This window comes from Perognathus longimembris, chromosome 13 (assembly GCF_023159225.1).
Source record: "Perognathus longimembris pacificus isolate PPM17 chromosome 13, ASM2315922v1, whole genome shotgun sequence".
NCBI lineage: Eukaryota > Metazoa > Chordata > Mammalia > Rodentia > Heteromyidae > Perognathus > Perognathus longimembris.
In genome coordinates, this window is record NC_063173.1 from 26,893,140 (window position 1) to 26,910,209 (window position 17,070).

Here is a 17,070-nt window from a genome sequence, read left to right on the forward strand (position 1 = left end):
TGTGTTTGGGCCTTTATTAAGAGCATAAAAGTGTCTCCGTCATCTTCCCCTCCTATTTCCTGTAGATTACTATGGGGGTGAGGGAACCTTTCTCAGTCAAGAATATCCCACCAGGGCTAGGGCTGGGGCTTAGTGGTAGAGTGCTTGCCTAGCATTCGTGAAGCTCTGGGTTTGATTCCTTAGTACCACATAAACAGTGAAATCTAGAAGTGGTACTGTGGCTCAAGTGGTAGAGTGCTAGCCTTGAGCAAAAAGAAGTCAAGGACAGTGCTCAGTCCCTGAGTTCAAGCCCCAGGACTGGCAAAAACAAAAAAGAATATCCCACCAGACCACCACTTCTGCCCTTATCGTTGAACCTTCTCTTATAGAAGTCTTTCCATTCATCTCATAACTGAATGAGCATAGCTGTGTTCTAATAAAACTTTATTTACAGAAGCAGTCAACGAACCAGATTTAGCCTTTAGGCACTAGTTTATTGACCTCTGTTCTACTGGAGTAACTGTGTGTCAGGCTAGTTTTAAGTAGAAAGTGCTATGACCTGTGAAAAGCAGAGGATGAGGATATAAGAAGAGAATCTTTTGGCCATGACTTTCATGGAGAGAAATGGGTTAGGGAAATGAAAATTTCATGAGAGATAAAGGAGAATTGCTAAGTCCAAGAGGAAGAAATGCATGGTGTGGTTCTTGATGTGAAAGCAGCAATGCTAGTGTAACTGGCACCAATTAGCCTGGATACGTGGCAAGATCTGCCTGCCTTCAGGATTGCTGGTGGAATTGTCTAGAACTCACCTCAGAATGCCTATGAGTTTCCATGGGCTGCACTTCCCAGTGTCTCTCTGTGAAAGTTGCCTCTATTCCACTTCAACACCCTGAACACAGAAGCTGTCTTGTATTCCACCAGAGGTGATGCCCACTCATAGCGAGTGTTTTACCTTTTCAGTAACTTTTATGATAATATATCGCCTGGCTGAGGTAGGCGTGGGAGTCACAGGGAGGGAAATATTACATACTACATGTCTATCAACAATTCTTTCTGTTTTCATCTACAAGGTAATTGTCATTTTCCAGATCCTCAGTGAGGCTGCTGGCTCAAGTGGCTTGTCAAGGAATTCTAGTAGAGACAACTCTTCTATCTAACTGCAATGCTACTACTCTTCTTACTCTAAATAACAAGGGCTTCCCAAAAATATCTTCTCACCTTTTTCTCATCCCATACTGAATCCCATGACTTTGATCCCATAGATGGACTGATCTTTTCACAGGAGAATGAGGTTAAGGTAACTGCCTGCAGCCTTCACATTGGAGAGACTTGTGCCCAAATCCCGACTCTGCATTTTCCAGTTGTGTGATGCTAGGCCAATTACTTAACCTCCTCCTGCCAGAATTTCCTGTTCTATAAAATAAGCTTAGTAATACCTTCTTCAGAAAGAGAAATTATACCATCAAGCTCAGATTGAGTCAGTGTGGGGCTAATTCTAGTTGTCTCTTCTGTCTTCATTTCCTCCTTTAATTTCCAAATTGGGAGGATAAAATTGCAAATGGGTTTCCATCACTCATTCACATCTTTAGTGCAAAATATGACACTGACTCTAGATAGAGAAGTTTAGCCATTTGCCTAGAACTAGCGGTGTTTGGATTGGCAACTAGAAATGACAGGATCAAAGGTCATTTGAGTATTTTGTGAAACCACCAACGTACATTCTGGTGTCAACCGCATTTGGAAAAGAATGAAAGAGTGGAGTCTGTCTGCCTATTTGTTCCCAGCCTGAGCTTGGAGGTGACTTGTAAGGTTTCTTCATTATGGAAATAAATTCAGTACATGCAGAATGTATGTGTGCTCTGTATGCAGGGAAGAACAACATTCTGATTGAGTTATGTGTCCCATTTTTTCATTATGCTTGGATAGAGTGGATAGGCTCGGGAATCCCTGGTTGGAATTAGTGTTGAGAATGCATTTGGCTGAACAGATTTTACTCTGATTAAGTGCAGGATCTATGTATTTTGTTCTTATAAGTTTGATTTTAATCACTGGACATGGGTGCCTGGACTTTTTATTTCCTTTTACTGCTTTATAAAGAATATAATTCTAGAGAGTCCATGGAGGCACAGTAAAAAGAAAAAAAAATGAAATGACCTCCTTGACTCCAACTTGCTCCAATACTGAGTTATGTAACTCTTTTGGTGAGACACAGTTTCATTAACGTACTCATGTTTGTCAGCTTTCCATCCCTAGGACAAAATGCCTGAGATAAAAAGAGGGAAGATGAATTTTGGCTCCTGGTTTCAGTCCATGGTCACTTGGATCCATTGTTTCTGGGACTGTGGTGAGGCAGATTATCATGGTAGAGAGGACATGGTGGGAAAATATGCTTACCACATGTCAGTCAGAAAGCAGATATAAGGGGATGATGCAGTGACAAGATATAGCCCCCAAGGGTACAGCCCCATAAGGACCCACTCCCTTCAACATGGTCCTACCTCCTACATTTCCATCACTTTCTAATAGCACATCAAGCTTAAACGTATTAATGGTTGACTTCATTGATAAGGTCAAAGCCCTCATAATCTAATGACTTCCCTGAAGCCTCACCTCTGAACACTGATGCACATGGACCTTTGGGAGACATTCCAGGTCTGAATTATAACAATATTCCCATCCCAGTGACTTCCCACTTTATTCTTTCTTTTGCCTATGACCTGTCTCATCCACAAGCCCCGAAATCCCTTGAAGGCATAGACTATAGATTCATTACTCTATCTATACAGCGGGGAACAAACAAGTATCCAAAAAATCAATGTTAGAGACATAGTATAGGGTGGATGGAGGAACAAATGGTGTGCTGTGATTGTTTTAGGACTCCAAGGAGAAACATAGCCAAGCCACTTTGAGCCTCAATTATATTCCTAGTTACTATGTACACAAAATTCTTTATTCAGAATGACAAAGATCCTCTGAGACAGCATTTAAGAAGTCCTGTTATGCATAAGTTTACATTAAAAATGCTAAGCCAATTTATGAATGAGCCAGCATTAAATCTCCCAGCTGTGTGGTGGGCAAGGCATCCTGTGCATCTTTGTTCGCCATCATTTATGTGAAAAGCCCTCTGAGTCTTCCAGTAACAGAACAGATGTGGCCAAGAGCCACTCAATGTTATCATACCAGACAGTAACTGACTCATCTGTAGCAAACCTGGTGAAGTAGACAAGCTACATGCCATAAAACCTTGCACGGGGCCTTGACTCAGTGAGGGAACAAGGGTGAACTTGCCAGAAAGCTGCAGTCAGCTTGGGTAGGGGAGTTACCTGTAAACTTGGGGTTCTTTTGAATACAAAATGTTATTTGAAGGGAAAGATTCTTTTTCTCTACAGTCAAGTCAGAAAAGGCTCCTGGAGTAACCTCTGGCCTCACTTAGCTTATGAAAGGCAATGATGGTACCAGAATTTAGTACAGCTGTACCTTCCACTGTGAAAGCTTAATGTGTGTGTGTGTGTGTGTGTGTGTGTGTGTGTGTGTGTGTGTGTAAAATAATATATATACAGATTCTTGGAGTTTATGTATGTTATCACACCATGGCCCTTCTCTTCCCTGTGGGTAAGAAAGAAAGCTGTCCTTACCATCTCCATTGAGTAGAGTCTATTGACTAAAAGGAGCTGAAGTTTTAGTGTTTAAATTCTTGCTCTACCACTTACTAGTTGTGAGTTGGACATGTTACTAAAGTATCTGAGCTGTATTTTATAAGGTACCTTTTGAAATAATGACCTTATTATGTTAAATGGATTTGTTAAATGAAATATTTAAGACTTAGTCCAGTGCTTGGCACATGGTAACACTCAATAAATGGTAGTTACTGGTATTAGTTTTATATTTAATAAGCTGGAATTTGGCTAAGTAACTCAAGATTACCAACCTATTAAATTGAATGTGAACCCATCCACATTTCTTCTTTTTTTGGCCAGTCCTGGGCCTTGGACTCAGGGCCTGAGCACCATCCCTGGGCTTCTTCCCGCTCAAGGCCAGCACTCTGCCATCTGAGCCACAGCGCCCCTTCTGGCCGTTTTCCATATATGTGGTGCTGGGGAATCGAACCGAGAGCTTCATGTGTAGGAGGCAAGCACACTTGCCACTAGGCCATATTCCCAGCCCCCCATCCACATTTCTATGCTCATATAATTCTAAGGGGAGCCTGAAAAGCACAGAACAGAGTATGATCATTACCTTGGCATTCTTTCTGACTCATCATAGTTACCTGGTTCTTTAAAGGATGTCTTAGCCTTACAGAGATACCAGACTTTGTCTAAATCAGTGCTCCATTTCAAGCTCATTCTACTGCCTGCTTGTCACAGCCAGGTCTGTTGTATAAAACAAAACAGACACCTGAAAGAATTGCTTCCCGATTTGGGTGAGTTCATCTGGTGTGCAATCTCTAGGGGCATTTTCTACCCCCATATGTTCTGTTGTGTTTTTTTTTTGTCCAAAAGAAGAATTCTGTTTTTCCATTAAGAAGGTAACTGTCAGGTTGAAAAGACTCAGAAGTCTGGTAGGGCTGTGGATCAGTAATATCTATGAGGCACTGAAATTATTTGATCTATGTGATACAAAGTGTCTGCATACTTGGCAGAATGAGGATAAATGACTGCCTTTTTTTCTTCTGCTCCTGCACATTTGGTGTAATACAATCACAGATAGTGAATAATGGTCCAATTCAACTCTCACTGTCTGTGTTGATTCCCTCCTTGAGAAATACAATAAGCTAGTTCTCTGGTTGGCTTCTGGTTTTGATTGACAGAAAAAATAACAGCAGAAAGATGATATCTTGCCAATATCCTAAAATTTAAGAACAAAGCTGTACTCAAAACTGTTGCTAAACTGTTTGACTTTCCCATTTTTAAAAAGAACCTCCTGGAGGGAAAAATTCTCTGTCCTTGGGGAAGGACTTAAAGGTTAGCACGTTAAGCTATAGAGTCTAAAAGCTGTTGAAGATCTGAAGAAAATGCTATGTCTTGTACCAACAGAAGAGCTCATGCTTTGAGAGTCCAATGTAGGGTCTCATCTGAAGACAGGGTAGACTTGGATTGCATGGAAAACATAGGGGTTTATCAATAAAATTATCTAAGCCCTGATCTACTCAACGTTGGGTACCTTACTTGACCCCAATGGCTCACTGGATTTATTATACAATAAAGAAAATCAATTTATTGAGTAAAATTCTAGCACAAGATGTATACTCTATAAATGCCTAATACTGTAGATGTTTTATGTACATTTTTATACATGTATATAAGCACATACATAAATATATATACATATGTACACGTAAACACACACATGCCGGGAATATGGCTTAGTGGTAAAGCGCTCGCCTCGTATACATGAAGCACTGGGTTCGATTCCTCAGTACCACATATATAGAAAAAGCTAGAAGTGGTGCTGTTGCTCAAGTGGTAGAGTGCTAGCCTTGAGCAAAAAGAAGCCGGGGGCAGTGCTCAGGCCCTGAGTTCAAGCTCCAGGACTGGCAAAAACAACAACAACAAAAAAAGATAAACAAACACATATAAGGAAATCTTTCGCCCAATAAAATCTTACAGCATGGAACAGTGAACATGGGGTAGAATGGAAGAGAACACCCAAAACCAACTTGGCTCAACTCCTCTTTTCCACAATAGCAATGATGGGTAGTCACTTCCTAGCCTTGCTTCTGCTCAGTTGTCCCTGAGAGTGTTCCCTTGCATCCAGTGCTGGACTAGGTCATTGGCCTCTCTGCATCACAGGTGCTGACAGGTGTTGCTTTGTCTCCCCTACCCCCACATTATTGGGCAGAAAAATTAAAGGGAAAGAAATGTCACCTATTCAGTAGGATTCTTCTACTATTACCTTCTCTTAGGTCATCCCTTCTCTGAGCCAAATAGCTCAGTCATTTCAGCCATTCCTCATTGACAGTAGTTTAAGGTCTTACTTGTCCTAATCTTTATACTAAGAGAATCATAGTTGCCCAATGCAATATAGTAACCTTTCTGAAGTAAAAGGGAATGAGTACACATTAAGGGAGTTTACTACTCAAAATGCATATGATGAAAGAACTCCATACTCTAAGCCAGCACCAATGGCTTGTGCCTGTAACCTAGCTGTTTTACAAAACTGAGATCTGGAGAACCTTAGGTTGAAGCTAGCTTATGCAGAAAAGTCTACAAGATTCCATCTCCAAAATAATGAGCAGAAGGCTGATGGGAGGCATGGCTCAAAGGGTAAACACCAGGCAAGCAAGCATGAGGCCCTGAATTCAAATCCTAATAGCAATAAAAAATAATAATAAAAGATAAAGCCTCCACACAAGGGAGAAACAAACATGTGATCTTGTGCTACCTTGCTTTGCTCCATAACTTTTGTTGGTAACTATCATCTGGTGGACGGCTTTCTTTTCTTAGTTGGATTGCACACATATTTTCAATTCCTTCCTTAGGACAGTGTTTAGTAAGACACCCCATGATAGACTTTTTCTTTAAGCTACCCTATAAAATTAGTTGTGTGGAAAAAATATGTTGAAAAAAATCACACCACCCCATGATCCTGTTGAATATTTCTACCACTATTAAGCATGGAAATCTTCTCTGAAGAATCCTGTAGATGATGTCATTTGACTACTTTTTATCCCTGGAATATTACTTAGTATTTTCCAAACTTAACCTGACCATAGATGCCCTTCTCTTGGTTACTGTCTATTCATATGGTCAGTGGAAAGAATTTTGATTTAACACTAGTTTGGAAACTCTTATTTGGAATCTCAAGTAGAAAAATCTCAGTAGAAAGCAGATAAATTGGGTTGATATGTTAGAGGAAAAGGCCTGCAGAATATGTTGGAGGGACGTATTTACAACCGTGTGTATCCATTTCACATTGCCAGAAAACTGTAGAAAATGACCTCTGGAAGAATGGGATTTGCCCCCTGTAAAGTGTTTCTCTGTAAAATTTCCTACACTCTTGGAAAAAATGAAAAGGTTTTCTACAGCCAATTTTGTACTTTCTTATGGCCATATATGGTACAAGATAGAGAAATAGCTTACCCAATTAAAGAAAACTTCTCTCCTTTGGATTTTGAATAAATAATTTCTTAAGAAAGATAAGAATATGAAATTTTTTAATGTGTCTTCCTTCAAATGCTAATAGGCAAACCACTCTCCTTTATCCAAGTGAGTGAGAGGATTTAAAAAATTTGTATAGGGCACCTTTTGAGGTAGACAGACACATGGATGGATGAACAAAAGGAGAGGAGAGAAAGGAGGACAGAGGGAGCGAGATAGGAAGGAGAAAGAGGAGAGGGAAGGGAGGAGAGGGAGAGATGTAAAGAATTTGCTCTTTTAAAGGTGTTATCACAAGGTCAAACATAAACTAAGTTTTACAGTATTTTTCCTAGCAAGTTAACCTGTATTTATTTATTTTTTACCAGTTCTTTATAGCCTTAGTGGGATTTGAAAACATGCCTTGTGAAACTAGAGGGAAAAAAAATAATGAAAACTACTTTGGAATATAGTACAGTACTTCCTTATTTTGTTTTATAGTTTTTTAGCTACCAGCAGAGAAACAAATGACCTCATTACCCATAGTTTTACTTGGTCTTAGCCCAAGTAAGTGGCCACTAAGAAAATGGACACCTTGTCCTGTATTAAAAAAGAAACACAACTACACCAACTGTAGCTGTTATAAAGCCTCTTCTACTTCTCAGTTTCTCTGGAAGGAAGTACTCACCTAGGAACCCTGGGAAATCTGGGGTTTCTGAAGGATTAAGATTATTCTATTGGGATAATGTGCTTTCACTTTCTGCACACTTATGCTTGGGAATACCATCACAAGATACTGGAGTATTTTTGCATACTAGTGACCCAGTATAGCAGAGTTCCCAACATACATAGAAGAAACTGCATTGAAAATGTTACTAAGATTTCAAGACGTTGGGGTTCACTTAGCTTTAAAAAGAACAATTGTGGTTGGGCACCCAAGGTTCACGCCTGTAATCCTAGCTACTCAGGAGGCTGAGATCTGAGGATCACGGTTCAAAGCTAGCCCAGGCAAGAAAGTCTGTGAGACTCTTCTCTCCAATTAACCACCAGAAAACCAGAAGTGGTAGAGCACTGAAGCTAAAGAGCTCAAGGATAAGCCCAGGCCCAGAGTTCAAGCCCCACAATTGGCAACAAACAAAAAACAACAACAAAACAGTTGTGCTGGGCATGATTAGACAAGAGGGGATGAGTCAGGCACACTTGTATTTAATTTTGAACTTTATGGAGGGATTCTGTGGGTTAAAGTTTTAGTTTGATATTGATGTTTTCCCATTAAACATTTCTATTCACCTAATAGTGTATATCAGCTATTCCTCTAAGTAAGTAAACTAAGTCAGGTGCAACTACTACTGACAACAATGAAATGTAGTGTCAGGGACATTTTTTTTTTTGTTAAATAATAACTGACATAATAGGTGCAAAGTGATAGCTATTGTGATTTTGAGTTCTCCACTGCTTGCTTCTGAACGTCTTGGTATATTTCTTCTTATGAGAATTAGCAGTTTAAATGCTTTGCCTATTGTCTTTTTTTTTTTTTTTTTTTTTTTTTTGGCCAGTCCTGGGCCTTGGACTCAGGGCCTGAGCACTGTCCCTGGCTTCCTTTTGCTCAAGGCTAGCACTCTGCCACTTGAGCCACAGCGCCACTTCTGGCCGTTTTCTGTATATGTGGTGCTGGGGAATCAAACCCAGGGCCTCATGTATACGAGGCAAGCTCTCTTGCCACTAGGCCATATCCCCAGCCCCTGCCTATTGTCTTATATCATTGAGATGTAAGAGGTCTTTATGTATTATAGATTATTAATATTTTATCAGATATATGATTTGTAAACATTTAATTCTGCTAGTCATATTCTTTCATGCACAGAAGTTTTAATCTCCACGAAGTGTAACTTATCTAAGATTGTTTGTGGATTGCTTGTGATGTTGTATCTAAGAAATTATTGCCAGATATGTCAGGAATGTTTTGCCGGATGTTTTCATCTGATAATTGTATAGATTTAGCTCTTGGGATACATTTATACATTTTGAGACATTTAAATCTTTGACCTTTTGTGGGGGAAGAAGTTACTGGAGATTAAATCCAGGACCTCACATTGGATGTAGGTAAGTGCTCCTACCTCTTGAACCATACCTGAGTCCTTTTTGCTGTTAGTTTTTTTAGACAGAGTCTCACACTTTTGCCCTGGCTAACCCTGAAATGTGATCCTCCTGTCTTCCTGAGCATATGGGATTGTAGATATCTACACAAAGCTAGCTGTGTTTGGTCCACTTTTAGTTAATTTCATATATAGAACAAAGTAAGAGTCTAACTTCACTTTCATTGATATGAATATTAATTTTTCTCATCACCATTTATTAAAAAGCATATCCTTTCCCAATCCAAATAGTTGTGAGATTTTTTTAAGATTTGACCTTATAGACAAAGGTTTATTTCTGGACTCTAATCTAGTTCATTGGTCTATTATGTGTCTGCTTTTATGCCAGTATTCTACTATTTTGCTTACTGTAGCTTTTTAGTAACTTTTGAATGCAGAAAGTGTGAAACCTCCATACTTGTCAATTTTCAAATTGTTTTAGCTATTTGGGTCCTTTCAGATTCCATAAGAATTTTAAGGTTCATTTCTCTTTCTGCAAAAGGTGGTATTGGATTTTGGTAGGGTTCACATTAACTAAGCAACTTTAAAAATATGTAGCTATTTTTTTTTTTTTTTTTTTTTTTTGGCCAGTCCTGGGCCTTGGACTCAGGGCCTGAGCACTGTCCCTGGCTTCCTTTTGCTCAAGGCTAGCACTCTGCCACTTGAGCCACAGCGCCACTTCTGGCCATTTTCTGTATATGTGGTGCTGGGGAATCAAACCCAGGGCCTCATGTATACGAAGCAAGCTCTCTTGCCACTAGGCCATATCCCCAGCCCCTATGTAGCTATTTAAATCATAATCTTTAATGGATATTCAGAGCTTGTGAAATTGTAGCCACAGTAAGTCCTTGGAACTCGACTGTATAAAGCCCTGTTCCCTCCTACTCTACATACCACTTGCTTTCCTGCCCACATTCTGTGTTCATTTTCATGCCTCCTTTTCTACCTATCTGTATTTTCATGGATCCTGCTCAGAAAGAGGAACAAGATAGTGCTTAAGACTGTGCCTTAATATCAGACATGTAACAGTGCTGTAAAAGCTTCCTCAGCCAGCTCCAAATCCTACAGAACCATTAATGAATCTGTTTACTCCCCTATGCCCATCTGTGGTCTGGTGCTTAAAAGAGTTATAAAGAAACTGACCTGAAAAATTCAGAAAACACACACAGGAAAATTTGACTAGTTGAAATTATATTAACAATCTGAATGCTCAAGATTGACACCTTAAGAAATTGCAAACATTTTCCCAAGCTCAATTATAAAGTCTGTTTCCCAATGACTTTTTAGAGGGCTTAGGCCAGAAACTTGCTTAGAGCAGGTTTAAAATCACAGTATCAGTGGCAGGAAGTAGACTCAGCCAGCCTAGGACACACATTCATACTTTATTGGCATTAGGACCAGACCACCAACGTCTCCCTAACTGAAAAGCTGGGGACAGAAGAGACCTGGAGCTAGTGTTTGCCTTTGCAGGGGAGAGAAGAAGAAATGCTTATTTATCTGTGTTATACAGTATTTTCATTTACAAAGTGTTTTGGTTCCTATCAGAGAAAGTTAAGGCTGGTTGCCAGGAAAATCAAACTTTTTCCCTTCCTACTGGAGGATTAATGTTCTCTCTAGCCCCTTCCCCCCCTTTTAAGGCTTTTCTTTTCTTCAAAGACATCCTGTCTCTCTGCAATATTTCAAATGAGACTTCTCCTCCTTGTGGTGTTTTGTCAGTTGATGGTGGGTGAACCTTGTAAGCTGTTCTTTGAGGATCAAGATGGTCAGCCTGCCTGGCAGGAACCATGAGTGGATCAGAAAATCTGATTAGGAGTTCTACTATCAGCATTTTTTAGATTAGAGTATAGGTGAAGATGTCAGAGTTTATTGTATATGATAAAAGTAGGTTTTGATATCTTTCAGTGTTGTGTATAGATATGTGGAATATTTTTTGGATGCTTATTGAATTTTGATGTACTATGTCATTCTGAGCTATGTTTAGTGGTCAACAAATAGTAAAGCCATTATTTTAAAATTATCTTTGGCTCCTCAAGGCCATGTTACAGATCAGGCCACTCTCAGCAAAATACTATACACTAAACAAGTACATATAAATAAATCAAGGTCTAAAATGTTTTGAACCTAGTATTTATCTGAGCATTTTGGTTTGATTTCTACTTGCTGATATGTTTCCAAAAGAATACATTTAATATAAAACAAGTATGTCTTCTCTTACTTTTTATTTGGTCTGCATAGTGCAAAATTTTTTGAGATTATAAAAATACTTATAAATTGGGAGAATTTATATACAAATCCAGATTTATTTATTATTTAATTTTTTGGACCAATATGGGGGCTGTCATTTGGCTTTTTCTCTCTAGGCTGCTGCTCTACCAAGTGAGGCACAGCTCTAGGTCTGGCTTTTTGGGTTTTTGTTGTTGTTGTTGTTTTTGTTTTTGCTAGTAAAATGGAGAAAAGAGTCTAATGAACTTTTCTGCCTAAGTTGGCTTCAAACCATGACCCTCAAATCACAGCCTCTGGAGTAGCTAAGATTACAGGCTTAATCCTAGCTAGATTTGTTTTTATTGTTGGTAGTTCTGGGGACCAAACCCAGGCAGGATCTGGTTTGGTAGGTAGGAGCTTTGCCATTTGTTCTCATCCTTTTCCTTCTCTAAATTGTTTAACAAGTTTTTTTAGACAAAGTTCTTGGTATCTTGCCCAGTCTGGCCTTGGACTGCTGGTCTCAAGCCATCGTTCTGCCTCAGTCTCCTGAGTAGTTGGGATTTAGATGTATGTGCCATCATACCAAATTTGAATGCCTTAGCTTTTTTTGAAAAATAGGAAATATATCAGTGAGCACTATTTGTTCATGGTAATTAAAATAAGTATGTTTTGATTTAGCATAATAGTGTCTCCCTAATTTCTATCACTCACAAACCTGCATGTTTTTGCCAATTCTATGAGCCACTTGTGTTTTCTATTTTGTATTTTCTTTAAATCAATTCAAATTTAAGTCCACATTTAATAGTCGTGAAATTGCTCATTTATTCATGGACTAGTTATTTTTTAATGTGCAAGTAAAATAAGTACAAAACTTTTAATTTTTTGTTTTGTTTTGCCAGACCTGGGGCTTGGACTCAGGGCTTGAGCACTGTCCCTGGCTTCTTTTTGTTCAAGGCTAGCACTCTACCTCTTGAGCCACAGTGCCACTTCTGGCTTTTTCTGTTTATGTGGTGCTAAGGAATCGAACCCAGGGCTTCATGAATGCTAGGCAAGTACTCTACTGCTAAGCCACATTCCGATAACTTTTAAAAGACAAAAATATCCATCTTTGTGCTTTTGAAAGTAACTCACCTCTTTTAGTGGCTCACATGTCAATGTGTAGGGAAAAGGATGTTCAGAACACTCTTTTATGCTTTTCTGTCTTAAATCCTTTACTCGAATAAAGGTTAATATACATGAAAAAGGAATCAAAAGCTGTTAGTTATTAGGTAGTAATTTTCAAGAACTTACCCTATCCAGAGACTTGTTTTGTAGGAGGCAAACATTTCAGAAATGTCCAAGGTTAACTATATCTTGATCCAGCCTACTTTTGGCATCTCTTAGTAACATTTTCTGAAACAACTATGAAGGGGGAAATATTTGAAGATAAAGAATATGTAGGGCTGGGAATGTGGCTTAGCAGTAGAGTGCTTGCCTAGCATATATGAAGCCCTGGGTTTGAGTCCTCAGCACCACATAAGCAGAAAAAGCCAGAAGTGGCACTGTGGCTCAAATAGAGTGCTAGCCTTGAGCAAAAAGAAGCCAGAGATAGTGCTCAGGCCCAGAGTTCAAGCCCCAAGACTGGCACAAAAAGAAGAAGAATATATATTACCAAACACAATGATGATAGAACTTAGGTGAGTGAGGACTGAGCATATAAGAACTCCTGGCACATAGGATTACATGGGATAAGATTGACTATGGCCCAGCCATATAAGCCATCTTGGAGACTTGAGATTTTAATAGGAGCATGGCTGAAAGGTAGTCAGGGAAATAGCACATCTTCTTTGTTACAAAAGGGACCTTTGAGAGCCAGAGGAGCAAAGTAACAGTTTGGTTGGATGCTATCTTTCTTAAGTCACAAGTTTGAGCCTTGGCCTACCTACTCCCATTGTTCTACATTTATCTTATTATCTTAAGCTACATATAAGAAAAGTCTCATTAGAAATGGATTCTTTTCAAAGAAAGAGGGGCAAGTTCCCAGCAATGGCTTAACTAAGACCTGGTACCACTGATTTAATACCCTAGGAATGTCAGAAATGTGTCACATTATCCTGGACAAGACTACTCATAACCTGAATCTCCCTTTGCTACTGAAGGAATTTCTGACTGTAATATGATTGTAAAGAATATTGATGAGCTGCTCCTCAGATGCCCCAATGGTCTCTATCCCTGCTTAGAAGACTTCTCTGGGGGAAAAAAATCCAAAATCATCTTCAAGTCAACCTTTTATAGTGACAAATTAACTTTAAAACATCCCCAGGATTCTGTAACTAGGGGAACCTAGGTGAAATGCCAAGGAAATTCTAAAGCCCTTATTTTATCTGTTGCAATTTTTTTCGTTTTGAATTGAAGCGTAACATTTTTAATAAAACTGGTGATTTGTTACAAATCCTACATTTCTGTTTCCTTAAATGTGACTTGCTGATGTCAAAACTATTCAGAAACCACTTACTGGATATTCCTGTGCTCTGACAGGCTTTGGGACACAGAGATGAATCTGGAAGGAAAGGTGACTCTACCCTAGAGAACATCATGGACCAGTACAGTAACAAACCTGCTAATAGCAGAAGCTCCACGTGGTAATTTAGTGATGCCTCCTCCAAAAAAAGGTTCTCAAACATGAATAGGGTCTTACAGGACCAGGTGTAGCCCTCTACCACTCTACCTTTCCTGTGGTTTGCTGTGGGGCCTGATTTACACCTAGCCAATGAGTTCTCAGACCTATTTGGGTTAACTCTGTTCCTAATGCAAGTATGTATAGAATTTTCTGGAAATAGAGTCAGGAAATCTATCTGAGACTGTTAGAGCCTCAGACCATGTAGGAGTTCTGGAAGATGTTCTGGAGTGGTCTTAGAAGTGACTTGTAAGTGAATGGTCACAAATTCATCTGTGTAGACCCCTTCTTACACATTTTCTGAAGCACATACACTTTTTTGGTGAATTTGGTAAGTGCACATAGATGAGACAGTTGTCAGTTTTCTTTGGGGTCAGTTTGTTTATGAGTTGTTGGTTCTAGTTGTGATGTTAGTGTTAAAAATGCATAGAAATAGTAGGTAAAGTCTTTTCTTGTCAAACAGTTTCTGAGTAAGCGTTAAAAGATTTCCTAGCAGGGTTTCCTATATGGTAACAACATATGTACACATGGGGACTAAGCCCAGAACGTCTTAGGAAAGAGAGTTGTGTCTCTGAATGTCATTTGGCAGTTCCTATAAGGAAAATGTTACAAACTGTCTCGAAATCCCTATTACTTTTCTTTATCACTGATTTCCCACAAATATTATAATGAATTATTGGCTAGTTTCTGTTTACTATAATGTAAATTCTATGAAAACAGAAATCTTTGTTTTATTGTAGATGAACAGAGGCACATACTGAGTGTTGATGAATGTATGACTCTTGGTATGAATTACTATATTTGATGAATGAACAGATGGATGGATGGAGGTTAGATATATGGATGGATAAATTGGTGGGTGATGGCTTTACCTCAACCCCAGATCTGATCTTCAGATCTGTTCTGTAATAAAAAATGGTACTCATGATTGGAGACTTACTGTTATTTAGCCAGAGAGCTGAAATGATGGAGGTCATTTCCTGAATAGTTTTAGGGTTGATTCATGTCCTACTGTGGAAATAATTAGCATACTTAAGCTAGAAGAAAAGGTAGTGCATAACCAGTTCTCTTGTCATTGAAATGACCTTTATATGCCTTCTTCAAAAAGGAGGTAATTATATTTTCCTTAAAATTTCTGTGTTAGGCTACCTGGGTCCAAGTCCCAGATCTGCTCATTTCTGACTGGAAGACTGAAGGTCATTCATTATCTCTGCCTCATCGCAGTTTCCTCTCGTAAAATAGAAGCAGGAACCCTTTTCTAACAATGTGCCGAGTACTGTGCCTCCTGACCCATGAAGGGTCACCCTTCTAGGGGCAGCATCAAGCTGCAAAGACCCTCTGAAAAGTGGGCAATGTGGGTGGGTTCCCTGAGCCTATTTCTAAGTCAGTCTCTGGCTCTCCCCAGGAAAAGATCTAGTAACGCCCAAGAGTTTTGTTAGGGAGGGTTGTGCAGCACCCTCCCCTCCAAGCCCAAATCCCCAGTAAGTCAGGAAGATGTATGTGTTTTAAAACATTGGGAGGTCTGCTTTGGATCACCCTGAGCTGCGGCTTCCCTGTGCAGCTGCGGGCAAGAGAGGCAGTTCCTCCGCTGTGTGGCTCTTGCGCCCCACACAGGGCTGCCTTCACTCTGGCCTCAGCAGCCGTTGACTTTTAAATCATAAAAAGCCGCTCTACATACAGTTTGCTCTGTTGTTAGAAGCCAGCTGAACATAGGTATTAGGGAAAAAAAAAAAGAGAGGGAGGAGGGATTGAGAGAGAGAAAGAGAGAGAGAAAGCAAAGGAGAAAGCTGAAGAAGCAGCCATTGATCCCGCCAGGATTCTGAGCTCTGGAATAGTTGTGGATGACAAAAGTTAATTAGAAACATGAACAGTTTAACCGAAAACACTTGTGACAATTGGAAGGGCTGCTGCTTCAGTTGGAGAATTTTTCCTAGGAAATCGGCATGGGAGAAAGTGGCTATTGCTAGGTAAGTCCTGTGGCTGTGACTTTGTAGATATAGCTGCACTCTCGGGGGGTTGACAGATGGAGTCCTTTCTGCTCAGTGCATGGGATGTGGTAGGCATGGGCTGAGTCTAGAGAATCTTTCCTGTCATCCTGCCACTTTCTCCAAAACGGCTGTCCATCCTGGGGAGTTAGAGTGCCATTCTTCCAGTGCTGCCTGAAGAAGAGACTGGGGTTTGATCTGTGAAATCCTGCCACCTTGGTGACTAGCAGAACTGGAGTTTGGAGCTTGTGCTTCTCAGAATAATTCTGGCTCTTGTTTGGAAATACTTTGAGGCATTTCTGAGAAAAGAGTCTGGCCAGGGAAACACTCCCTGAGTGCCAAGGGGAAACCTTGACTTTCAGATAACCTACGTGGTTTTTTTGTTGTGGGGGGTGGGAGTAAGCTGGGTTTATAAATTATGCTCTTAAGCCAAAAAAAAAAAAAACTTTTTTAGAAGTCCAGTCTGAACTGTGTTTGTAATTCTTTTTAAAAGTACCAGCATAGGAAAATATTACCTGCTTTGATAGGATTTAGCAACTTAGGTAGGTATTTACTCTTCTCTAAAGATTCCTGGTTTCTCTGTTTCTCTATTTTTTGTTTGCTTTATTTTTCATCTCTCTCCTATGTTGTTAACTGGTTAGTTCTTGATTCCTTTGTATACGTGGTAAATGGAAGTCTGGGTTGCATAGTTCAAGGCAGTTACTATTTCCTATACCTTTCTTACACCACTGTGGTGATGACTGCTTGTAGGAAGGGATTTCATTTGTTTTTCTGTAGAATTACATTCTTAATTATATTTTGTGTGCATGCCACTGTTCAGTTCATCAGGCTTTGTACAGCACATGTCACCAAGATGTGATGGAGTCAGGGAAGTACTACATGTACTCTGAGGAATAGGAAGAAGATGAACTAGGATTTAAATTAACCACTGATAACCCATACCACTGATGATGGAGCAATATAGCATTTGTGGTGGCAGCAACTGGCTGGGTGGCCGTGGATGACCTTCCTGTCTCTCCTGTGCATGTCAGCAGATATAA

The 17,070-nt window shown here is 39.7% G+C and overlaps 1 protein-coding gene across 7 annotated transcripts in view; it reads left to right on the forward strand.

Moving 5' to 3' along the window:
• The window catches only part of Nav2 (neuron navigator 2), a 702,797-nt gene that overhangs the window by 514,430 nt on the left and 171,297 nt on the right, over positions 1-17,070 (forward strand). The window lies entirely within an intron of this gene.